Genomic DNA, 27,674 nt, shown 5'->3' on the forward strand with positions numbered 1-27,674 from the left:
TATTGTGTTACGGATGTAGGATATAATTTGATCACTCTTTAGTTGTAGAGAATTTTCCTGCTCAGCAGGAACTGCAATCTTGTAGTGTATTCAAGGTTTAAAAAGGCTTCTAAAGTTTGTAAATTCAACTGTCAGACTTCATTTTCCCTAATGAAAACTGTGTCAACCACCACATTAATTATGATCCACATAATAATTCACTTTTCCTTTTGCTGCAGGATTATATTTAAGATCCTACACCTGTATATGGTTGTGTGTGTGAATACTGTCTGTCTATTGCACTATGGATCAACATCATCAATAACAACAACTACAGTAGAACTGTAAACACACATTTCTACATTGATTATTCTGAAGCTGTTTTATTCTCAGAACTCCAAATATAGGAGGATAAATGTTCAATCCTCTACGGTCCATGAAGCTGTACAGCAGCCTAAAGACTGACCACCAGGTTCAATGATAGCTCCTATCCCCAAGCTGTACAGCAGCCTAAAGACTGACCACACACACACACACACACAAACACACACACACACCTTTTATATAATAATTATATGGACTGGGGGCCCTGATCCTAGATCAACACTGTGGCAATGAGACACTTTATGAATACTGGCCCTGATGTAATCACCAAAACACAGCTCAAAACATAACAAGAAGTAAAATGATACATTACCTTCAAGTATATGACTTATGAATAAAAACAAATAACCCCAAACTATATTTCAAGATATTGTCAAGTGTACTTACATAGTGAAGTGAAGGGGTGAGGTCTTGTACAATGAATCAGCTTACTGGTAATGCATGGAAACTGACAGTAAGTGTGAATTATATGGTTGATACACATTTATAGTAGTCAGAACACAAGTAGCTGATACAGAACTGTCCTTTCCTTCCTCTTTAAGTCATTAACATGCATGAGGACCAGACCAGCACGTCAGAAAGGGTTGTTACTGTATTTCAATAGAAAATGTACAACAGACTGCATATCTAGTATTTCTTCATTTGAGGAGTGGGCTTACAGTTTTTAAATATGGCCCATTTCCAATGTATTCTATTGACTAAATACAGAATCATATTTACTATAGCCTACTATTTTGAATGTTAAATAATATCTTATAATGTGCTGCCTTGTCCCTCTGAGTTCTACATGGAACAGGTCAAAGTTCCATTTATATTTGGTCAGTTCCATGATGTCATTCATCCTATTCTACAAACACATTCAATTTACACTCCTCATCAGCTGTATCAAAGTGGTACTGAAGGTTCCAGTGTTCTAGACTAGAGATCTCCCTACTAGCATCTCAACATTACTGCACCATCCTAATAATAATGTCATCAATAATGTTGGGAATGTAACAAAAGTACAACACTGGCTACTTGACAAAGTCACATTTAATCACACAATTAAAACAGGATGAAGGAAACCGCACACTGCTCTTGATAGTATCACTGGTATTTAATAAGCTTACGTATCGGCCCAACGGCCTTTGTCAGAGCTTTTTGTGAATTATCGAAAACAGCACCTCTATGTAGACCTAGCCCCACCCACATCCGTTCCACATATGGAAAGGAGTTGGAGGCTAAGGAAAAATAAAAAAGTGCTACCAAACATAACAATATGCATTTCACAAATATTACAAGTGTATAGACAAGACGCACCAAACACGTCCATAAAATCACAACGAGGACATAGCAAGTTTTCATTAATCATTGGGTACATCATACGAAAAAAACAAAGTAATCTTAAATAGGAACATATTTTAAATTCACAACATAACATACATAGGCATTTCATCATTAAGTCCTTTAGGAAATAATGTCTGGAGGGTGAAAATCCAAAAACATTCTCTTTTGCTCAGAGTATTATTAATATCACCTCCCCTGTCTGATATCTTGACTTACTCTATGCCACAAAATCTAAAGGTAGAAATGTCATGCTTTAGGTCATTAAAATGTACTGCGACTGGATAATCCCTGTCGTTTCTCCTGATTGAACTTTTGTGTTCACTAATACTCTGTTTGAGAGAGCGGGAGGTTTTACCGACATAGCAGAGCCCACATGGACATTTAATAATGTAAATAACATGGGTGGTGGTACACGTAATGATATCATTTATTTGGAACCGTTTTCCTGTGTGGGGGTGGCAGAAATATTCACACTTCATCATATTGTTGCACTGTGCGCATCCTCTGCATTTATAGCTACCATTAGGTAGAGGGCGTAGAAGAGCCTGGCTGATTTTCTTTCGTGGCTGGCAGTTGGCATGAACCAATTTATCGCGTAAATTGCGACCTCTCCTATATACAATGAGTGGTGGATTCTTAAATTCAGCCGGCAAAGCTGGGTCCGATGATAAAATATGCCAGTGTTTCTTGACCACACCTCCCACTTTACGCGAATTCAAAGTATATGTGGTTGTGAACATAACGGAGTGTTCTTTTGCTTTAGCGGGTCTTTTTTGTAACAATTCATCTCGTGTTTTTCCCAATGCCAGCGGAGATGCGCAATAGGTTTCTAAGAAGAGGCTATTCGCCACAATGTGTGGATGAAGCTCTTCATTTGGCATTGGGAAAAACACGAGATGAATTGTTACAAAAAAGACCCGCTAAAGCAAAAGAACACTCCGTTATGTTCACAACCACATATACTTTGAATTCGCGTAAAGTGGGAGGTGTGGTCAAGAAACACTGGCATATTTTATCATCGGACCCAGCTTTGCCGGCTGAATTTAAGAATCCACCACTCATTGTATATAGGAGAGGTCGCAATTTACGCGATAAATTGGTTCATGCCAACTGCCAGCCACGAAAGAAAATCAGCCAGGCTCTTTTACGCCCTCTACCTAATGGTAGCTATAAATGCAGAGGATGCGCACAGTGCAACAATATGATGAAGTGTGAATATTTCTGCCACCCACACACAGGAAAACGGTTCCAAATAAATGATATCATTACGTGTACCACCACCCATGTTATTTACATTATTAAATGTCCATGTGGGCTCTGCTATGTCGGTAAAACCTCCCGCTCTCTCAAACAGAGTATTAGTGAACACAAAAGTTCAATCAGGAGAAACGACAGGGATTATCCAGTCGCAGTACATTTTAATGACCTAAAGCATGACATTTCTACCTTTAGATTTTGTGGCATAGAGTAAGTCAAGATATCAGACAGGGGAGGTGATATTAATAATACTCTGAGCAAAAGAGAATGTTTTTGGATTTTCACCCTCCAGACATTATTTCCTAAAGGACTTAATGATGAAATGCCTATGTATGTTATGTTGTGAATTTAAAATATGTTCCTATTTAAGATTACTTTGTTTTTTTCGTATGATGTACCCAATGATTAATGAAAACTTGCTATGTCCTCGTTGTGATTTTATGGACGTGTTTGGTGCGTCTTGTCTATACACTTGTAATATTTGTGAAATGCATATTGTTATGTTTGGTAGCACTTTTTTATTTTTCCTTAGCCTCCAACTCCTTTCCATATGTGGAACGGATGTGGGTGGGGCTAGGTCTACATAGAGGTGCTGTTTTCGATAATTCACAAAAAGCTCTGACAAAGGCCGTTGGGCCGATACGTAAGCTTATTAAATACCAGTGATACTATCAAGAGCAGTGTGCGGTTTCCTTCATCCTGTTTTAATTGCTTTAATTGTTGCCATGCACCTGCAGCAAGACTGCTCAGATGTGCGAGTGCCTTTTGAATCTTACATTTAATCACACAAACACTGATGTCTGTAGTATTACAACATACCACTATCATATTATGTTACACTGTTGACCCTTGTGTACAGTTCTGGTAGTAGCATTAGTTAGCAGAGGAATCAGTATCATCATCACCATAGCCTGCTGTATTGACTGATGCTGTTCATATACTGTATAGTCTAATGTAGCCTGTTATCCATATATAGTCTAATGTAGCATGTTATCCATATATAGTCTAATGTAGCATGTTATCCATATATAGTCTAATGTAGCCTGTTATCCATATATAGTCTAATGTAGCATGTTATCCATATATAGTCTAATGTAACCTGTTATCCATATATAGTCTCATGTAGCCTGTTATCTATATATAGTCTAATGTAGCCTGCTGTCCATATATAGTCTAATGTAGCCTGTTATCCATATATTGTCTAATGTAGCATGTTATCCATATATAGTCTAATGTAGCCTGTTATCTATATATAGTCTAATGTAGCCTGTTATCCATATATAGTCTAATGTAGCCTGTTATCTATATATAGTCTAATGTAGTCTGTTATCCATATATAGTCTAATGTAGCCTGTTATCTATATATAGTGTAATGTAGCATGTTATCCATATATAGTCTAATGTAGCCTGTTATCTATATATAGTCTAATGTAGTCTGTTATCCATATATAGTCTAATGTAGCCTGTTATCTATATATAGTCTAATGTAGTCTGTTATCCATATATAGTCTAATGTAGCCTGTTATCTATATATAGTCTAATGTAGTCTGTTATCCATATATAGTCTAATGTAGCCTGTTATCCATATATAGTCTAATGTAGCCTGTTATCTATATATAGTCTAATGTAGCCTGTTATCCATATATAGTCTAATGTAGCCTGTTATCCATATGTAGTCTAATGTAGTAATATAGTAATATATATAATGTAATATATATAAAGTTGAAGTCGTAAGTTTATATACACCTTAGCCAAATACATTTATACTAAGTTTTTCACAATTCCTGACATTTAATCCGGGTAAGAATTCCCTGCTTTAGGTCAGTTAGGATCACCACTTTATTTTTAAGAATGTGAAATGTCAGAATAATAGTAGAGAGATTGATTTATTTGAGCTTTTATTTCTTTCATCACATTCCCAGTGGGTCAGAAGTTTACATACACTCAATTAGTATTTGGTAGCATTGCCTTTAAAATGGTTTAACTTGGGTCAAATGTTTCAGGTAGCCTTCCACAAGCTTTCCACAATAAGTTGGGTGAATTTTGGCCCATTCCTCCTGACAGAGCTGGTGTAACTGAGTGTAGCTGTAGCTCAGTTGGTAGAGCATGGTGTTTGCAACACCAGGGTTGTGGGTTCAATTCCCACGGGGGGCCAGCACAGAAAAAAAAAGTATGATACGTATGAAATTGTATGAAATGTATGCATTCACTACTGTAAGTCGCTCTGGATAAGAGCGTCTGCTAAATGACTAAATGTAAATGTTTGTTGGCCTCGTTGCTCGCACACCCCTTTTCAGTTCAGCCCACAAATGTTCTATGTCATTGAAGTCAGGGTTTGTGTTGGCCACTCCAATAGCTTGACTTTGTTGTCCTTAAGCCATTTTGCAACAACATTGGAAGTATGCTTGGGGTCATTGTCCATTTGGAAGAGCCATTTGCGACCAAGCTTGAACTTTTTTAGGATAGGGGGCAGCATTTGGAATATTGGATGAAAAGCTTGCCCAAAGTAAACTGCCTGCTACTCAGGCCCAGAAGCTAGGATATGCATATAATTGGTAGATTTGGATAGAAAATACTCGAAAGTTTCTAAAACTGTTAAGATAATGTCTGTGAGTATTACAGAATTGATATGGCCGGTGAAAACCTGAGGAAAATCCATCCAGGAAGTGCCGTTATTTTGAAATGGCTGTTTTTCCAATGAAAGCCTATCCACCATTTAAAGGGATAGGACCCAGATTCCATTCCCTATGGCTTCCACTAGTTGTGAACAGTCTTTAGGGAAAGACTGCTGCAGGAGTTACTTCCTGACTGATGTCTTGAGATGTAGCTTCAATATATCCACATAATTTTCCTTCCTCGTGATGCCATCTATTTTCTGAAGTGCACCAGTCCCTCCTGCAGCAAAGCACCCCCACAACATGATGCTGCCACCCCCATGCTTCACGGTTGGGATGGTGTTCTTCGGCTTGCAAGCCTCCCCCTTTTTCCTCCAAACATAATGATGGTCATTATGGCCAAACAGTGCTATTTTTGTTTCATCAGACCAGAGGACATTTCTTCAAAAAGTACAATCTTTGTCCCCATGTGCAGTTGCAAACCGTAGTCTGGCTTTTTTTATGGCAGTTATGGAGCAGTGGCTTCTTCCTTGCTGAGCGGCTTTTCAGGTTATGTCGATATAAGACTCGTTTTACTGTGGATATAGATACTTTTGTACCTGTTTCCTCCAGCATCTTCACAAGGTTCCTTGCTGTTGTTCTGGGATTGATTTGCACTTTTCGCACCAAAGTACGTTCATCTCTAGGAGACAGAACCCATCTCCTTCCTGAGCGGTATGACGGTTGCGTGGTCCCATGGTGTTTATACTTGTGTACTATTGATTGTACAGATGAACGTGGTACCTTCAGGCATTTGGAAATTGCCCCCAAGGATGAACCAGACTTGTGGAGGTCTACAATTTTTTTTCTGAGGTCTTGGCTAATTTCTATTGATTTTCTCATGATGTCAAGCAAAGAGGCGCTGAGTTTGAAGGTAGGCCTTGAAATACATCCACAGGTACACCTCCAATTGACTCAAATGATGTCAATTAGCCTATCAGATGCTTCTAAAGCCATAACATCATTTTCGGGAATTTTCCAAGCTGTTAACTTAGTGTATGTAAACTTCTGACCCGCTGGAATTTGATACAGTGAATTCATTATAAGTGAAATAATCTGTCTGTAAACAATTGTTGGAAAAATTACTTGTGTCATGCACAAAGTATATGTCCTAACCGACTGTCCAAAACTATATTTTGCTAAGAAGAAATGTGTGGAGTGGTTGAAAAACGAGTTTCAATGACTCCAACCTAAGTGTATTTAAACTTAAGACCTCAACTGTATATATATAGTCTAATGTACCAATACTACCCCTAAACACAACCCACCATCACTGTGTCTCATGTTAATAAAACTCCTAAACACAACCCACCATCACTGTGTCTCATATTAATACTACTCCTAAACACAACCCACCATCACTGTGTCTCATGTTAATACTACTCCTAAACACAACCCACCATCACTGTCTCATGTTAATACTACTCCTAAACACAACCCACCATCACTGTGTCTCATGTTAATACTACTCCTAAACACAACCCACCATCACTGTGTCTCATGTTAATACTACTCCTAAACACAACCCACCATCACTGTGTCTCATGTTAATACTACTCCTAAACACAACCGACCATCACTGTGTCTCATGTTAATTCTACTCCTAAAGCTCTTATGAAGTATCCACTCAATCACTCTTACTCCTACTTTCACTCTTACAAAAAGTCTCACCAACAATATATTGCTCTCAGAGGCCTCAAAATAGCATGCACAAGTCTTATACTTGAAACCACGTCATTAAACTCACCGAAGACGAAGAAGAGGAAATTAACTACTTTCAAATGGAGACAGCCCTCAATGGCGCTGCCCATGCTGTTTTTCTGCACTTAAAAATGCATGTCAAATATTAACCCTAAATAAATGAAACACCATCAAAATATCTTACACATAGATTCACATGCAAAGCATAATTCACACTCAAATTCTCTATGTAGGTCTACATTATGTATGTCTAGGTTAACAGACAAACAAACTGTATGTAGGTCTACATTATGTATGTCTAGGTTAACAAACAAACAAAACAGCAATATAAAAACATTGTTATACCCTGCAGAAGTTTGAATTGTCATGCCAGACAGAAGTCTGAATTGTCATGCCAGGCAGAAGTTTGAATTGTCATGCCAGGCAGAAGATTGAATTGTCATGCCAGGCAGAAGTTTGAATTGTCATGCCAGGCAGAAGTCTGAATTGTCATGCCAGGCAGAAGTCTGAATTGTCATGCCAGACAGAACTTTGAATTGTCATGCCAGGCAGAAGTTTGAATTGTCATGCCAGGCAGAAGTTTGAATCAAATCAAATCAACATTATTTATATAGCCCTTCTTACATCAGCTGATATCTCAAAGTGCTGTACAGAAACCCAGCCTAAAACCCCAAACAGCAAGCAATGCAGGTGTAGAAGCACAGTGGCTAGGAAAAACTCCCTAGAAATGTCAAAACCTAGGAAGAAACCTAGAGAGGAACCAGGCTATGAGGGGTGGCCAGTCCTCTTCTGGCAGTCCTCTTCCGGGGTGGAGATTATGACAGAACATGGCCAAGATGTTCAAATGTTCATAAATGACCAGCATGGTCAAATAATAATAATCATAGTAGTTGTCGAGGGTGCAACAAGTCAGCAACTCAAGAGTAAGTGTCAGTTGGCTTTTTCATAGCCGATCTTTGAGAGTATCTCTACCGCTCCTGCTGTTTCTAGAGAGTTGAAAACAGCAGGTCTGGGACAGGTAGCACGTCCGGTGAACAGGTCAGGGTTCCAGCAGGTCTGGGACAGCAGGTCTGGGACAGGTAGCACATCCGGTGAACAGGTCAGGGTTCCATAGCCGCAGGCAGAACAGTTGGAAACTGGAGCAGCAGCACGGCCAGGTGGACTGGGGACAGCAAGGAGTCATCATGCCAGGTAGTCCTGAGGCATGGTCCTAGGGCTCAGGTCCTCCGAGAGAAAGAAAGAAAGAAAGAGAGAATTAGAGAGAGCATATTTAAATTCACACAGGACACCGGATAAGACAAGAGAAATACTACAGATGTAACAGACTAACCCTAGCCCCCCGACACATAAACTACTGCAGCATAAGTCCTGGAGGCTGAGACAGGAGGGGTCAGGAGACACTGTGGCCCCATCCGATGATACCCCTGGACAGGGCCAAACAGGCAGGATATAACCCCACCCACTTTGCCAAAGCACAGCCCCCACACCACTTGAGGGATATCTCCAACCACCAACTTACCATCCTGAGACAAGGCCGAGTATAGCCCACAAAGATCTCTGCTACGGCACAACCCAAGGGGGGGCGCCAACCCAGACAGGAAGACCATGTCAGTGACTCAACCCACTCAAGTGACGCACCCCTCCTAGGGACGGCATGGAAAAACACCAGTAAGCCAGTGACTCAGTCCCTGTAATAGGGTTAGAGGCAGAGAATCCCAGTGGAGAGAGGGGAACCGGCCAGGCAGAGACAGCAAGGGCGGTTCGTTGCTCCAGCCTTTCCGTTCACCTTCACACTCCTGGGCCAGACTACACTTAATCATAGGACCTACTGAAGAGATATGTCTTCAGTAAAGACTTAAAGGTTGAGACTGAGTCTGCGTCTCTCACATGGGTAAGCAGACCATTCCATAAAAATGGAGCTCTATAGGAGAAAGCCCTGCCTCCAGCTGTTTGCTTAGAAATTCTAGAGACAATTAGGAGGCCTGCGTCTTTTGACCGTAGCGTACGTGTAGGTATGTACGGCAGGACCAAATCGGAAAGATAGGTAGGAGCAAGCCAATGTAATGCTTTGTAGGTTAGCAGTAACACCTTGAACTCAGCCCTTGCCTTAACAGGAAGCCAGTGTAGGGAGGCTAGCACTGGAGTAATATGATCACATTTTTTGGTTCTAGTCAGGATTCTAGCAGCCGTATTTAGCACTAATTGAAGTTTATTTAGTGCTTTATCCGGGTAGCCGGAAAGTAGAGCATTGCAGTAGTCCAACCTAGAAGTAACAAAAGCATGGATTAATTTTTCTGCATCATTTTTGGACAGAAAGTTTCTGATATTTGCAATGTTACGTAGATTGACAAAAGCTGTCCTTGAAACAGTGTTGATATGTTCTTCAAAAGAGAGATCAGGGTCCAGAGTAACGCCGAGGTCCTTCACAGTTTTATTTGAGACGACTGTACAACCATCCAGATTAATTGTCAGATTCAACAGAAGATCTCTTTGTTTCTTGGGACCTAGAACAAGCATCTTTGTTTTGTCCGAGTTTAAAAGTAGAAAGTTTGCAGCATCCACTTCCTTATGTCTGAAACACAGGCTTCTAGCGAGGGCAATTTTGGGGCTTCACCATGTTTCATTGAAATGTACAGCTGTGTGTCATCCGCATAGCAGTGAAATTTAACATTATGTTTTCGAATGACATCCCCAAGAGGTAAAATATATAGTGAAAACAATAGTGGTCCTAAAATGGAACCTTGAGGAACACCGAAATTTACAGTTGATTTGTCAGAGGACAAACCATTAACAGAGACAAACTGATATCTTTCCGACAGATAAGATCTAAACCAGTCCAGAACTTGTCCATGTAGACCAATTTGGGTTTCCAATCTCTCCAAAAGAATGTGGTGATCGATGGTATCAAAAGCAGCACTAAGATCTAGGAGCACGAGGACAGATGCAGAGCCTAGGTCTGACGTCATTAAAAGGTCATTTACCACCTTCACAAGTGCAGTCTCAGTGCTATGATGGGGTCTAAAACCAGACTGAATTGAATTGTCATGCCAGGCAGAAGTTTGAATTGTCATGCCAGGCAGAAGTTTGAATTGTCATGCCAGACAGAAGTTTGAATTGTCATGCCCGGCAGAAGTTTGATGACTAGAAATAAATAATAATGATAAGATAGACATCATCCATCGTACTTACAGCGTGAGGAGAGAGAGGGGAGGTGAGCTTACTGTCCAAGAAGAGAATGAAACAGAAGGGTGTGAGTTCTGTGGTTAGCAGCCACTAGATTTACTGAGGGTATAAGATGGTGATGCAGAGCTGGCTTCCTGTCTTCATGATGCCTCTTCCTGACAACCAACACGTCAGTGAAGGGCTTTAAGAAATGTGTGAACAGCTTCATGGGGGTGTCGAGGGCTGGGGGCGAGGGGTAAATTATCAGGTCAGACAGTGTCCACAATATGGTCTAAAGATGATGTTGATCATCTGACATCAATGATGTCATGTTTCACAGCTCAGGTCGAGGGAGAGGGGGAAAGAAATTAGAGGAGCACTCTTCTGTTTTATATGTTTATAAATGATAGTTGACGTTTTGACAGATAGACAGATGTCCTTACCCTGTGGAGGTGTACTGGGAGGCTGAGGAGGTGTTGAGGCCTATAGGGTTGGTCCTCTGTGGAGAGGGAGGGGTTCTCTGCATCCAGCGGTCTGCGTACCTGATCACCAGCCTGGTGCTCTCCAGCTCCACCCTTTGGACAGCAGGACAAACAGCAGTGACAGCCAAAATACTTACAATGGAACCAATAGCATAGTCCCAAAAGTACAATGAAACAAAAGCATTATCCCAAAAGTACAATGAAACCAATAGATTAGTCCCAAAACTACAAGAAACGGTTCACTCATTATTTATGTCCTGCCTGTTTGGCCCTGTCCGGGGGTATCTATGCTGCAGTAGTTTATGTGTCGGGGGGCTAGGGTCAGTCTGTTACATCTGGAGTATTCTCTTGTCTTATCCGGTGTCCTGTGTGAATGTAAATATGCTCTCTCTAATTCTCTCTTTCTCTCTTTCTTTCTTTCTCTCGGAGGACCTGAGCCCTAGGACCATGCCTCAGGACTACCTGGCATGATGACTCCTTGCTGTCCCCAGTCCACCTGGCCATGCTGCTGCTCCAGTTTCAACTGTTCTGCCTGCGGCTATGGAACCCTGACCTGTTCACCGGACGTGCTTGTTGCACCCTCGACAACTACTATGATTATTATTATTTGACCATGCTGGTCATTTACGAACATTTTAACATCTTGACCATGTTCTGTTATAATATCCACCCGGCACAGCCAGAAGAGGACTGGCCACCCCTCATAGCCTGGTTCCTCTCTAGGTTTCTTCCTAGGTTTTTGGCCTTTCTCAGGAGTTTTTCCTAGGGAGTTTTTCCCAGCCACCGTGCTTCTTTCACATGCATTGCTTGCTGTTTGGGGTTTTAGGCTGGGTTTCTGTACAGCACTTTGAGATTTCAGCTGATGTACGAAGGGATATATAAATAAATTTGATTTGATTTGTAAAAACAGAGTTGTTCGAATTTACTATCTTTGTAGCTAAACTACGTTGTAGCTAATCTTCAAAATAAATCAATGTTAGATGAACAGTATGCATTTCTATGTTGTTGTAGTATTTTGGGTAAATCATAAATCAAACTCCTCTATATTCAATGGCTATGCCACCTTCAATTGGGGTCTGGTAGTGCAGCTTGTTTATACTATGACCCCGGTGGTGGGGCTGGTAATGCAGCCTGTCTATACTATGTCCCTGTGGTGGGGTCTGGTAGTGCAGTCTGTCTATACTATGTCCCTGTGGTGGGGTCTGGTAGTGCAGTCTGTCTATACTATGTCCCTGTGTTAGGGTCTGGTATTGGAGGCAGTTTATACTACGACCCCTGTGGTGGGGTCTGGTATTGGAGGCCGTTTATACTATGACCCCTGGGGTGGGGTCTGGTAGTGCAGCCTGTCTATACTATGTCCCTGTGGTCGGGTCTGGTATTGCAGCCTGTCTATACTATGTCCCTGTGGTAGGGTCTGGTAGAGCAGCCTGGTAATGCAGCCTGTAAAATTATTCTGCCATCCTGTATTACAGTTATGTTAACTGTGAGGGCTATTTATCTGACATAATTGTTACAGTAGACCACTTATTGGCCAGCTCATCCTCCTCTAGACCACTTATTGGCCAGCTCATCCTCCTCTAGACCACTTATTGGCCAGCTCATCCTCCTGTAGACCACTTATTGGCCAGCTCATCCTCCTCTAGACCACTTATTGGCCAGCTCATCCTCCTGTAGACCACTTATTGGCCAGCTCATCCTCCTCTAGACCACTTATTGGCCAGCTCATCCTCCTCTAGATCACTTATTGGCCAGCTCATCCTCCTCTAGACCACTTATTGGCCAGCTCATCCTCCTGTAGACCACTTATTGGCCAGCTCATCCTCCTGTAGACCACTTATTGGCCAGCTCATCCTCCTGTAGACCACTTATTGGCCAGCTCATCCTCCTCTAGACCACTTATTGGCCAGCTCATCCTCCTCTAGACCACTTATTGGCCAGCTCATCCTCCTCTAGACCACGTATTGGCCAGCTCATCCTCCTGTAGACCACTTATTGGCCAGCTCATCCTCCTCTAGATCACTTATTGGCCAGCTCATCCTCCTGTAGACCACTTATTGGCCAGCTCATCTTCCTCTAGACCACGTATTGGCCAGCTCATCCTCCTCTAGATCACTTATTGGCCAGCTCATCCTCCTGTAGATCACTTATTGGCCAGCTCATCCTCCTGTAGACCACTTATTGGCCAGCTCATCCTCCTCTAGACCACTTATTGGCCAGCTCATCCTCCTCTAGACCACTTATTGACCTGCTCATCCTCCTCTAGACCACTTATTGGCCAGCTCATCCTCCTGTAGACCACTTATTGACCAGCTCATCCTCCTCTAGACCACTTATTGGCCAGCTCATCCTCCTCTAGACCACTTATTGGCCAGCTCATCCTCCTCTAGATCACTTATTGGCCAGCTCATCCTCCTCTAGATCACTTATTGGCCAGCTCATCCTCCTCTAGACCACTTATTGGCCAGCTCATCCTCCTGTAGACCACTTATTGGCCAGCTCATCCTCCTCTAGATCACTTATTGGCCAGCTCATCCTCCTGTAGACCACTTATTGGACAGCTCATCCTCCTGTAGACCACTTATTGGCCAGCTCATCCTCCTGTAGATCACTTATTGGCCAGCTCATCTTCCTGTAGACCACTTATTGGCCAGCTCATCCTCCTCTAGACCACTTATTGGCCAGCTCATCTTCCTCTAGACCACGTATTGGCCAGCTCATCCTCCTGTAGATCACTTATTGGCCAGCTCATCCTCCTGTAGACCACTTATTGGCCAGCTCATCCTCCTGTAGACCACTTATTGGCCAGCTCATCCTCCTGTAGACCACTTATTGGCCAGCTCATCCTCCTCTAGATCACTTATTGGCCAGCTCATCCTCCTGTAGACCACTTATTGGCCAGCTCATCTTCCTCTAGACCACTTATTGGCCAGCTCATCTTCCTCTAGACCACTTATTGGCCAGCTCATCCTCCTCTAGACCACTTATTGGCCAGCTCATCCTCCTCTAGACCACGTATTGGCCAGCTCATCCTCCTCTAGATCACTTATTGGACAGCTCATCCTCCTGTAGACCACTTATTGGACAGCTCATCCTCCTGTAGACCACTTATTGGACAGCTCATCCTCCTGTAGACCACTTATTGGACAGCTCATCCTCCTGTAGATCACTTATTGGACAGCTCATCCTCCTCAGGAGTATGACATCGTATTCTATTAGGAAATAGCAAGCATTTTTGAAACAGTCTGTTTGAGTTGAGTTTAAAAAAATTGTTTGGCCACAAATACAAGTATTGGATGAGTCAACAAAATGATTTGGGTATGAGTTAACAGAATATTAACTTTTAAAAGTGAGAGTATCACTGGACAGTTACTTTAAGAACCTGCCATTCTACTGTTAAAAACTTCTCTCCAACTGCTTCTTACCCGTTATGCTATTTGTCCCTTCCTGCCTCCCGTCCAGGATGAGAACATCATCTGTTCGACAACGTCACTTAGTGAAACTACCTGTGGGCGTGGCCTAACAGTGCACAAAGAAAGGGTTGAGAATAAGGTCAGTGTGCAAAAAAGACATGAGAGATTGCTGCTAAAGAAACACGGTGTTGTAGACAAGACAAAAACGTCAACACAGGAGATAGAAAGTATGTTTTCCATGCAATGAGTTTAGCTTTTTTGTATACATGAATCTGCTGGAAGATTTAGCATAGACACTAGCCGCTAGCCTCTGATCATGACTCTCAGTTCCATTCCATTACATATAAGAGTCATTGGACAAAGGTGTCTTTGTAGGGGGGAGTTTTGTTAAGATCCCCGACGCTCGGTCTGAACATTAACACGTATCGCTTGCAGTATGGTTTTGGAAGCAGAAGGACCTTGTCTTTCATATCAGGAAAAAAAAGAAGAAAAAAAGGTTAAATTGACACACATTTTGATAGGGTTAGGGTTAGTGTTCCCACAAAGCCATATCTCCATGTTACAGCGCTTGCTTATGGAAAACAGATGGAATACATACGGAGACCACCTGTGCTAAATAGCTATCTAGCACGTGCCGAACTCCTGTGTGTAAGCGTAACTCAGGAAGTGTAGTTTCGTCGAATGGAAGCACCCATAGCTGTATGGATCTGTTTCAAAACTGCTGCAGTAAGTGTATCTTTTTATTTGAAGGATTCTTTCTCGCTTACGAAAGATAAGGGCCATATGTTTCGATAGCCATATCGCAATGATTATTGACGATTCTAAGCGTTAAACCACAGCGTCGGGATTGTAGTTCACATGAGGCAGTCGTGGGCGAATCTAATGGCTATTAACTGTAGGGAGAAGGCAGAATGTCACCTAGAGTTTTCGAGAACTAGCTAGCCTAGTGTTTGCTGGCTTATTAACTGTAGCTAGCTAACGTTAGCTTCTCTTGCATTTTTCTTAGGCCTACCAACTATGCTAGCTAGCTAGTTACCATCTACAGAATATAATTTCCCATGCAATCTGTTGAGCAAATAGCTATGATATGAGGGCTACTCGCTAACTAGCTAGCTAAAGCTAGCTGGCCTCAATGGTCTAATCATCCCTGAACCTTGTTCACAGGGTATCGGCACCCCGATGGTATTATGTAAGACACACCTAGCATGTTAACCTTGGTTAACATGAGTAATGTTAGTTCCTTTTAAATGTAGCTAAACACTAGCTAACTTATTAGTGATAGTAAGCACTATTATTGCAAACTGGATAACACATCAATTAGCTAAGTCATGATGATGATAACTCGTATAGTGTAATGTAAATTGCCATAGCTACATTATTCTTCTTTAAAATGGACTAAGGGAGAAGCGCATCTTTGATTTGTAGGTATTTTCACTTGGTAATAGTAATCACATTGTACTTATGCAGATTGTACATATACTCTGTGGTGTACTTGTGTGTTTATCCTCCCACTTGAGGATGACACCCACTTGAGGATGACACCTGTATGGTAGACGCCAGTCAGTGAGGTTGACCTATATCTGATCTGTAAACTCAACCAAGTTAACCCAGATGGTACACTTTTTGGGTGCAAGTGCTAGCAACAACATTGAGTGGAACTTTTGAAAAGTGTGCGTTCACGGGTAGGTAATTAGAGCCTATGTAATCTCGGGACACCCAGAACATCAATCCACAAGAGATTATAACCTTGTGATAGTTATTACTGAATCAAATGCAGCTAACAAGAAACAAAACACTAAATGTGGGGCCCCCGAGTGGCGCAGGGGTCTAAGTCACTGCATCTCAGTGCTAGAGGCACAGACCCTGTTTCGATTCCAGGCTGTACACAACCGGCAGTGTTTGGGAAATCCCATAGGGCGGCGAACAATTTGCACGGGGTAGGCCATCATTGTAAATAATATTAACCGACTTGCCTAGTTAAATAAAGCTTTAAAAAAAGAACAAAAAAGTGAATTAAGTGGAAACTTGACCATTTGAAACAAGCATGGTAACAACCATTCGTTGTTACACCTCTGTAATTACAAACTGCAATTACCACCAGTTACATGTTGTTATTACTGTGTAACTATGAGTTATTACAATGAACTACAATGCTTGTTACAGTGTAATTACATTTCTACTCCCCTTCAGTCAGTGATTTATTTGACTAATCTAACCTCTATTATGTTAGAGTTAGAGAAGATGGTAGAGAAGACTGAAAGGCAGGTATCTTACATCACAGTTAGGACAGGAAGGAAGCATATATGACTGTCTTATGGTAGTTGCAGACTGATAGTCAACTTTAACATGTTTCTCAAAAGGGGGTCTGATCAAATAGACCTACACATTTCATTTCCCATGGAGCCTTGTGTAAATAAATCAAGTATGTGTGTGTTTGGGGAGGGGATGTTAAGCCTGCTTGTTGTAGTACAGTACCCTGGCCATGTGTGTGTTTAGTTAGGGGATGTTAAAACCTTTTAGGGATAGGGGACTGTATTGTCAGTTACGGATGAAATACGTGCCCATATTAAACTGCCTCCTACTCAAACTCAGAAGCTAGGATATGCATATTATTAGTAGATTTGGATAGAAAACACTAAAGTTTCCAAAACTGTTTGAATGATGTCTGTGAGTATAACACAACTCATATGGCAGGCAAAACCCTGAGAGAAATCCAACGAGGAAATGAAAATATGGTTCCTGTAGTTCTCAAGTCTTTGCCTTTCTGACACACAGTGAGTTAGGACTCAAATAGCACTTCCTAAGGCTTCCACTAGATGTCAACAGTCTTAGAAAGTAGTTTGAGCCTTTTGTGGTAAACACAGACCGAAGGAGAACGCTGCTAAGCAGGTGCCCTGAATATCACATCAGTTCAGAGGGCGCGTTCATGTGAGAACTCCCTTTGTGTTCCAAACCATTTTAAGGCTACGCAAACGTCCGGTTGGAATATTACTGAAGTTTCACGTTCTCAAGGCCCTAAAGATTAATGCTATACAACGTTTGACATGTTTGAACAAACCTAAATAGTTCATTTTTTGACTTTCATCGTCACTGTTTCCCTCGCGCGCCCTACATCTTGAGTAGCCTACTGAGAGCGCAAACAACATGGAGTTATTTGGACATAAATTATTAACTTTATCGAACAAAACAACATTTGTTGTGGACCTGGGATTCCTGGAAGTGCCTTATGATGAAGATTATTAAAGGTAAGTGAATATTTTTTATGCTATTTATGATTTTGATGACTCCAAGATGGCCGGTGTCTATAATTGCCTGCTGTTTTTTTCTGACCACAGTACTCAGATTATTGCAAAGTGTCCTCTCCCAGTAAAGTTATTTTGAAATCTGTCAACGCGATTGCGTTCAGGAGATGTTAATCTATAAATCTTTGAATAACAGTTTAATATTTTATCAACGTTAATGAATAGTATTTTTTAATTTGTTGTGCTGATTCACCGGCAGTATTGGAGGGAAAATATTTTCTGAACATCACCGGCATTGTGAAATTGTCATGGTTGTCGTAGGGTAGAGACCAAAACGCAGCGGGAAAATGTATACTCATCTTTTATTACTTGGACAAAGAAGGAAAACCAAAACAATCACGTATACAAAAAACCACAAAACGAACTAAACAGTCTTGTCAGACGCACACACAGCAAAACAAGAAACAATCTCCTACAAACACTAAACCAAACACATACCCATATATAGGACTCTCAATCAGAGGCAACGAGAAAGCACCTGCCTCCAATTGAGAGTCCAACCCCCCATCAAACTAAACATAGAAATACAACTGACTAGAATCAACATAGAAATACAAACATAGAACATAACCCGGAACTAACTAAACAAAGACCCTACTAAATAAACCACCACCCCGAACCACAATGCAAATACCCTCTGCCACGTCCTGACCAAACTACAATTACAAATAATCCGTAATACTGGTCAGGATGTGACAGAAATGCTGTTTTTGGATATAAATATGAACTTGATGGAACAAAAAATGCATGTATTGTCTAACATAATGTCCTAGGAGTGTCATCTGATGAAGATTGTCAAAGGTTAGTGCATCATTTTAGCTGGTTTTCTGCTTTTGGTGACGCCTGTACTTGCATTGAAAATGGCTGTGTGTAATGTTTTGTCTATGTACTGTCCTAACATAATCTAACTTTATGCTTTCGCCGTAAATTCTTTTTGAAATCGGACGTGGTTAGACTAAGGAGATATTTATCTTTCAAAGGGTGTAAAATAGAGAAATTTGAATTATGACATGTAGTTGTTTTCAAATTTGGCGCTCTGATATTTCACTGGCTGTTGATAGTGTGTACCGCGGGAGGGACACTAGCATCCCACGTAGCCCATAGAAGTTAAGCCTGCTTGTTGTAGTACAGTACTGTACCCCAGCCATGTGTGTGTTTAGTTAGGGGGTGTTAAGCCTGCTTGTTGTAGTACAGTACTGTACCCCAGCCATGTGTGTGTTTAGTTAGGGGGTGTTAAGCCTGCTTGTTGTAGTACAGTACTGTACCCCAGCCATGTGTGTGTTTAGTTAGGGGGTGTTAAGCCTGCTTGTTGTAGTACAGTACTGTACCCCAGCCATGTGTGTGTTTAGTTAGGGGGTGTTAAGCCTGCTTGTTGTAGTACAGTACTGTACCCCAGATATGTGTGTGTTTGGGGAGGGGATGTTAAGCCTGCTTGTTGTAGTACAGTACTGTACCCCAGCCATGTGTGTGTTTAGTTAGGGGGTGTTAAGCCTGCTTGTTGTAGTACAGTACTGTACCCCAGCCATGTGTGTGTTTAGTTAGGGGGTGTTAAGCCTGCTTATTGTAGTACAGTACTGTACCCCAGCCATGTGTGTGTTTAGTTAGGGGGTGTTAAGCCTGCTTGTTGTAGTACAGTACTGTACCCCAGCCATGTGTGCGTTTAGTTAGGGGGTGTTAAGGCTGCTTGTTGTAGTACAGTACTGTACCCCAGCCATGTGTGCGTTTAGTTAGGGGGTGTTAAGCCTGCTTGTTGTAGTACTGTACTGTACCCCAGCCATGTGTGTGTCTCTCTGTGTGTCGTCCCCCTTCATACATTCTTCACCTGTTCCTGGGTCTGTTGCCATTGCTGGGCTGCCTCCTACCAATGTCTGTAGAGACGGCAGAACAGTCCAGCTCAGCTGTTATGTACTCGGGCCTCTCCAGGCCCCGGGCATGGCCTGGCATGGGCAACACCTCAACTCCCACAGCCACTGCAGGCTCCTCCTGCCTCTGCCTCTCTGCCTAGACCAGCCCCCAGAGACCACCACCACCACCTCACAGCCCGGCCCAACACAGCCAGGACGCTGGGGAAATATCAACAGAAGACAACATGGTCAATACAACAATAACAACAGGCCACTACAGAGAAGAAGTCAGTAAAGGACAGGGTAATGTTCATAAGGCACAACACAGAAGAAACACTGAGAAACAGTATTCTACTTTCTATCTGAGCTTGTGCAATATTAAATGTTTGTTTTTCTTCTTCGTTGCAACACATTTTGTTGTGATGTGTGCTCTAATGAACACAACCCAGCTTCAAAAAAGAACATTTTCAACTCAATAGAGGACAGCACCAACAGGGTTGAGTTCAGGTGGATGACCATGTACACGTTGAGTGTTTGTGTGTTTGTGAGTGAATGAATGAACAATGGAGGAGCATCCTCAGCTGGATGCCTGAATGGCCATAATGTAAAGTTTGCAGAAGCAGTACACACACACACACACACACACACAGCTTACCCATTGAGTGGTACAGTATACTGCAATAGAATAGTACTGTAGAATGTACCGTAATAGAATAGTACTGTACAGGACTGTAGAATGTAACAGAATAGTACTGTACAGGACTGTAGAATGTAACATAAGAGTACTGTACAGGACTGTAGAATGTAACATAAGAGTACTGTACAGGACTGTAGAATGTAACATAAGAGTACTGTACAGGACTGTAGAATGTAACAGAATAGTACTGTACAGGACTGTAGAATGTAACATAAGAGTACTGTGGAAGGACCACCAGAGGGCAGGCTGGGATCACGGATAGTAGCCCCACAAGGCATGTGAGACCAGGTAACCAGAGGCAATTAAGCACAGCTGATGGTACTAATGACCTATTATCTTTTCCCTACAAGAGAGAGGAGGGAACCAGCAAGAAGGGAGAAAAACCTCTCTCTGGAAGATGACTACCAAGAGAGAGAAGCTAACCACGAAGAATCATTAAGATGGTGACAAACCTGTGACATTTGTTATAGTTTAAAGATAATTGTATTGTGTTCCTGTTTGATCTGGAGAAGAAGATGTATGGTTTTCCTTGGGAGATTTTCATTGATTATGTTGGAGTGTTTGTATTGACCAAAAGCAATAGAGAACTGTGTTCAATCAAGAAGCCAACTCCTGACTCGTTTATTCCACCTTTCCGCTTTAGAGTGACGCCAATTTACTTGGTCAGATCACAGTACTGTAGAGGACTGTAGAATGTAACAGAATAGTACTGTAGAATGTAACAGAATGGTACTGTAGAATAGAAGTATTGTTTCTGTGAGAGAACATCAAGAAGTAATTAAAACGTATTTATGTTATTAGCCTTCATATAAAAACTAACTGGACATCGAGGCTACTTCAGAAATACAAAGCAAAGTTATTGTCAAAGTTATTGTGTTCAGATTCTGGGTTTGCTCTAACTAATATCTTTGTTCTATGTTACTTAAAAATTGAATTGAAAAATATTTTACGTAAAAATTATTTACTCATTGTTTAAAGGCAAAACTGACCCTAGATCAGCTCTCCAACTAAGTGTGAATACAATAGTCCTGTGACTCAGTTGGTAGAACATGGTGTATGGGTTCAATTCCCAATGGGGCCACCGGCATGAAAGATGTATCCACACATAAGTCACTTTGGATAACAGCATTTCTAAATGATAAATTATAACACTTAGTTGGACTAGACAAGTCCAGATATACAGGGTTTCTGTCAAACTTGTGTTCAGGTCTTCTTGGTTCTGGGTTTATTGTGTTCAGGTCTATTGGGTTTGTTATGTTCAGGTCTTCTTGGTTCTGGGTTTGTTGTGTTCAGGTCTTCTTGGTTCTGGGTTTGTTGTGTTCAGGTCTTCTTGGTTCTGGGTTTGTTGTGTTCAGGTCTTCTTGGTTCTGGGTTTGTAATGTTCAGGTCTTCTTGGTTCTGGGTTAGTTGACTGTACTGTAGAGAATAGAGGATCCTCCTCAGCTGCTTGTGTTGCTGTGGGTCTGAAGAGAGAGAAACAGAAATGAAACAGAATCTGCATCCAAAAAAACCCTTCTTATACTCTTTATAGTGCATTACTTTGACCAGGGCCTATATGGCTCTGGTGAAAAGTAGTACACTAAATAGGGAATGGGGTTCCATTTGGAGCACAGAACAGTTCCTCAAAACCACCACTCTCATTATAGACATGGGAATTGTCTTGAGATTTCCATTGTTGGGTTTGTAGTTTAAGGAAATGACATCACTAGTGGCCACTGAGGGTCACTCTTTTGCTTATTAATGACATAATGGTCTTCTCATCCATTAACCCCTGGTCGGGCTCGACATCCAGCGAAAAATCCTATCGCCATTAGCATAACAAAATGTCATATATTTTTTTTTCAAATATAGGACTATGTTATATTGTTTTATAGATACACCTCTCCTGAATCTAACCACATTGTCCGATTTCAAAAAGGCTTTACAGCAAAAGCAAAACATTAGATTATGTTAGAGGAGTATATCGTAAAAGTAGCCACACAGCCATTTTCCGACCAACCACATGCATCACAAATAACCAAAAAACAGCTAAATGCAGCACTAACCTTTGACAATCTTCATCAGATGACACTCCTAGGACATCATGTTACACATTACATGCATTCTTTTGTTCGATAAAGTTCATATTTATATATAAAAACAGCATTTTACATCGGCGCGTGACGTTGACTAACTATTTTCCCTCAAATGCATCCGGTGAAACAGCGCTACAATTTACTAAATTACTATTCGAAAACATTTTTAAAATGTAATATTGTAATTGTAAGATTTATAGATGAATATCTCTTGAAAGCACCTGTAATGCCAGATTTAAAAATAACTTTACTGGGTTATCACACTTTGCGATAAAAGGGGATGCGATACTCAGAAAAATAGGCTACCGTTACAGGTCAGCGCCATCTTGGAACAATCGCATATCAAATCTACTCTTGTATACTATTGTCAATAATCCCTTACCTTTGATTATCTTCATCAGAAAGCACTTCCAGGAATTCCCAGGTCCACAACAAATGTATTTTCGTTTGAAAAAGTTAATCCTTTACGTCCCAATAGCTTGTTCTTGTTAACGCGTTCTGAAGGCTGCTCCAAAACTTCCGTCGGCCGCGGGACTCCTCTTTCAATAAAATGCATTTGTTTTTTATTTAGGTTCGTTCAAACATGTCAAACGTTGTATAACAAATCTTTAGGTCCTTTTTCAACCAGAACTCCAATAAGATTCAAGGGGGACGATTGCATTGTCTTTCAAAACGTTTCGAAAGGGGAGGGTAGCCAGGGGCGCCGGCGTCATAATGGTGATGGCCCTCCTCATCTGACCACTTTCCACAGCGTCTCATTCAGTCAGTTTTCACAGTAGGAGACTCAAACCACTTTGTAAAGACTGGGGACATCTAGTGGAAGCAATAGGAAGTGCTCAATGAACCATTGCTCACGGTGTGATTTATAGGCAAAGTGATGAAGTTGAGTCAGCAATTCAGAATTCCACATCCTGTTACGATCGGTCTCGGGGTTTTGACTGCCATATGAGTTCTGTTATACTCACAGACACCATTCAAACAGTTTTAGAAACTTTAGGGTGTTTTCTATCCACAAGTATTAATTATATGCATATCCTAGCTTCTGAGTTTGCGTAGGAGGCCGTTTAAAATGGGCACAATTTTTTTTCAAAAATCGCTGTCGGGCCCCCTATCCTAGGCGACTGTCAAGAGGTTTTAAGCAGCAGCATATGAATGAGCTGTAAACAAGAATATATAGTGGGCTCCAAAAACACATAACATATAACGTTGCTGATAAAGTTTGGAATGACACAATTTCATGTGTACAACTGCAAAGTCTAAAGACCTGCATCACTATAATGAGAGCTTTCTGTTTCTAAAAGGATGAATTTGGGTGTTTTTGGAGCATTTGTTCATGTTTTTTCAGAGCCTCTGTACTGCACAACGAGGATGAGGAAGTGAATTGCTGGTTGGGGTAAGTTTCTCTAAAACAAGTGAAATCACAAAAAAAAGGTGTCTGGACCCTTCTGTAACATGGCATTTACATAAAAAATTGAAATTTGGTTGTAAAAAAGCCAACTTATCCTTTAATGCGGTGTATCCACAATGCTCTAGAATTGACTCTATGTTGTTGTAATGGCAGAATATGCTCACCGGTTGGCAGCACTGGGGAGGTTGAATTTCAAAGCATTGTACTGGACATCCTCTTCCTGCTTCTGGGGTTGAGGCAGCTGAAAAGTAGAGTACAGAGGCACTTCCTAGATTTTGAAGTGAGAGAAGTGGATGCTGGCATAGTGAACGTCATCCTGGCCGTCGGTGGCTGCAGTAGGGGCTGTGGCCACGCTTGAAAAGTTTTCATACACTGGACTAGAGTCTCCCTGATTGGAAGAGAGGACAGACAAAATAATGAGTAGAAATGTCCACAAAGCAATACAAATAATCTGATTGTAACAGACTCACCTGTACATTCTCTGATGTGTCTCTTGTGTCAGAGGTGGATATGGAGGCCTTCTTCCTGGTTTGCACATTAATGAATTAATTTATTATTGAATGAATCAATGAACAAATTAAGTTAATAAAAAAGAGTTAGAGTGAAATAATCTGTTAAAGAATCTCACCTGAACCACATGAGTCCAGAGAGACAGAGGATGAGAACCAGAACAACCACTATGATTCCTACAGCTGCAGTCAGAACTGATGTTTTTTTCACTATAAAAAAATATGGATGATATGAGTACTGGCATGTTATAAACTGAACATAAACGTAGTACAGGACAATAATACAACATTTTTTCATTGATATCATCTCAACGTATATACAGTTAAAGTCGGAAGTTTACATAAACCTTAGCCAAATACTTTTAAACTCCGTTTTTCACAATTCCTGACATTCTAATCCTAGTAAAAACTCCCAGTCTTAGGTCAGTTAGGATTACCACTTTATTTTAATGTGAAATGTCAGAATAATTACATTTTAGTCATTTATCAGAGCCCTGTCTATGTTCGTAGATAAGATGAGAGCACCCCTCCAGCTAGGATGGAGTCCGTCACTCCTCAACAGGCCAGGCTTGGTCCTGTTTGTGGGTGAGTCCCAGAAAGAGGGCCAATTATCTACAAATTCTATCTTTTGGGAGGGGCAGAACACAGTTTTCAACCAGCGATTGAGTTGTGAGACTCTGCTGTAGAGCTCATCACTCCCCCTAACTGGGAGGGGGCCAGAGACAACTAATCGATGCCGACACATCTTTCTAGCTGATTTACACGCTGAAGCTATGTTGCGCTTGGTGACCTCTGACTGTTTCATCCTAGCATCGTTGGTGCCGACGTGGATAACAATATCTCTATACTCTCTACACTCGCCAGTTTTAGCTTTAGCCAGCACCGTCTTTAGATTAGACTTAACGTCGGTAGCCCTGCCCCCTGGTAAACAGTGTATGATCGCTGGATGATTCGTTTTAAGTCTAATACTGTGGTTAATGGAGTCGCCAATGACTAGGGTTTTCAATTTGTCAGAGCTAATGGTGGGAGCCTTCGGCGTCTCAGACCCCACAACGGGAGGAGTAGAGACCAGAGAAGTTTCGGCCTCCGACTCCGACTCGCTTAATGGGGAGAACCGGTTGAAAGTTTCTGTCGGCTGAATAAGCGACACCGGATGAGCATTCCTACAGCGTTTCCCTCCAGAAGCCATGAGAAAGTTGTCCGGCTGTGGGGACCGTGCGAGGTGGTTTATACTAACGTTACTATCTGTACTTACTGGTGGCACAGACACTCTGTTTCATCCTTTCCTACACTGAAATTACCCTTGCCTAACGATTACGTCTGAAGCTGGGCTTGCAGCACAGCTATCCTTGCCGTAAGGCGATCGTTCTCCTTTATATTATAAGTACAACGACTGCAATTAGAAGGCATCATGTTAATGTTACTTAGCTTCGGCTGTTTGAAGTCCTGACGAACAATGTCCAGATAAAACCTCCGGGGTGAAAAAGTTGAATGAAAAAACTGCCTCCTACACCAACTCAGAAGCTAGGATATGCATATTATTAACAGATTTGGATAGAAAACACTCTGAATTTTCTAAAACTGTTTGAATGGTGTCTGTAAGTATAACAGAACTCATATGGCAGTCAAAACCCTGAGAAATTCTAACAGGATGTGGATATCTGATGTGTTGAATTACTTTTAAGCCTATGCCATTGAAACACACAGGGACTTGTTAATCATTGAGCACTTCCTACGCCATCCACTAGATGTCAACAGTCTTTACAAAGTGGTCTTCTCCGGTGAAAACTGACCCAAAGAGAGGCTTGGAAAGCACTACTCTGGCGCGCGAGTGCATGTTTGGGTACTCTCGTTCCAATACGTTTTAAAAGAGAATGCAATCGTCCGCCTTGAATATTATTGAAGTTCTGATTGAAAAAGGCCCTAATGATTTATGCTATACAACGTTTGACATGTTTGAACGAACGTAAATATTTTTTTTCCCCTCTTTGGTGAAGACAAGTCCGGCGGGCGACGTTCATGTTTTTGAGTAGCCTACAGGATGCGCTAACAACACGGAGCTTTTTGGACATAAATTATGAGCTTTTTCGAACAAAACTACATTTGTTATGGACCTGGGATTCCTGGAAGTGCCTTCTGATGAAGATAATCAAAGGTAAGGGAATATTTACATAGTATTTTTGATCTCTCCAACTGTATCGCTAAGCCTATTTTTCTGAGCACAGCACCTCGTTTATTGCAAAGTGTGATTTCCCAGTAAAGTTATTTTTAAATCTGGCAATGCGGTTGCGTTCACGAGATGTTAACCACCTAACCGAGGAACTCAATTTAACCTTGCACAATACCCTAGATGCAGTTGCACCCCTAAAAACTAAAAACATCTGTCATAAGAAACTAGCTCCCTGGTATACAGAAAATACACGAGCTCTGAAGCAAGCTTCCGGAAAATTGGAACGGAAATGGCGCCACACCAAACTGGAAGTCTTCTGACTAGCTTGGAAAGACAGCACCGTGCAGTATCGAAGAGCCCTCACTGCTGCTCGATCATCCTATTTCTCCAACTTAATTGAGGAAAATAAGAACAATCCAAAATTTATTTTTGATACTGTCGCAAAGCTAACTAAAAAGCAGCATTCGCAAATGGAGGATGGCTTTCACTTCAGCAGTAATGAATTTATGAACTTCTTTGAGGAAAGATCATGATCATTAGAGAGCAAATTGCGGACTCCTCTTTAAATCTGCGTATTCCTCCAAAGCTCCATTGTCCTGAGTCTGCACAACTCTGCCAGGACCTAGGATCAAGGGAGATACTAAAGTGTTTTAGTACTATATCTCTTGACACAATGATGAAAATAATCATGGCCTCTAAACCCTCGAGCTGCATACTGGACCCTATTCCAAGTAAACTACTGAAAGAGCTGCTTCCTGTGCTTGGCCCTCCTATGTTGAACATAATAAACGGCTCTCTATCCACCGGATGTGTACCAAGCTCACTAAAAGTGGCAGTAATAAAGCCTCTCTTGAAAAAGCCGAATCTTGACCCAGAAATTATAAAAAACTATCGGCCTATATCGAATCTTCCATTCCTCTCAAAAATTGTAGAAAAAGCTGTTGCGCAGCAACTCACTGCCTTCCTGAAGACAAACAATGTATACAAAACGCTTCAGTCTGGTTTTAGACCCTATCATAGCACTGAGACTGCACTTGTGAAGGTGGTAAATGACCTTTTAATGACGTCAAACCGAGGCTCTGCATCTGTCCTCGTGCTCCTAGATCTTAGTGCTGCTTTTGATACCATCGATAACCACATTCTTTTGGAGAGATTGGAAACCCAAATTGGTCTACATGGACAAGTTCTGGCCTGGTTAAAGTCTTATCTGTCGGAAAGATATCAGTTTGTCTCTGTGAATGGTTTGTCCTCTGACAAATCAATTGTACATTTTGGTGTTCCTCAAGGTTCCATTTTAGGACCACTATTGTTTTC

The 27,674-nt window shown here is 41.5% G+C and overlaps 1 long non-coding RNA gene across 1 annotated transcript; it reads right to left on the reverse strand.

Moving 5' to 3' along the window:
• Positions 1 to 24,042: 24,042 nt before the first annotated feature.
• LOC115147498 (uncharacterized) lies at positions 24,043 to 24,399 on the reverse strand. Its single transcript, XR_003866359.1, has 3 exons — positions 24,310 to 24,399; positions 24,152 to 24,206; positions 24,043 to 24,069 (listed from the first exon to the last, which is right to left on the reverse strand). It is a non-coding gene; the product is annotated as an uncharacterized LOC115147498 (long non-coding RNA).
• Between the last annotated feature and the right edge of the window lie 3,275 nt (positions 24,400 to 27,674).

This window comes from Salmo trutta, chromosome 14, assembly GCF_901001165.1.
Source record: "Salmo trutta chromosome 14, fSalTru1.1, whole genome shotgun sequence".
In the NCBI taxonomy this organism is placed as follows: domain Eukaryota; kingdom Metazoa; phylum Chordata; class Actinopteri; order Salmoniformes; family Salmonidae; genus Salmo; species Salmo trutta.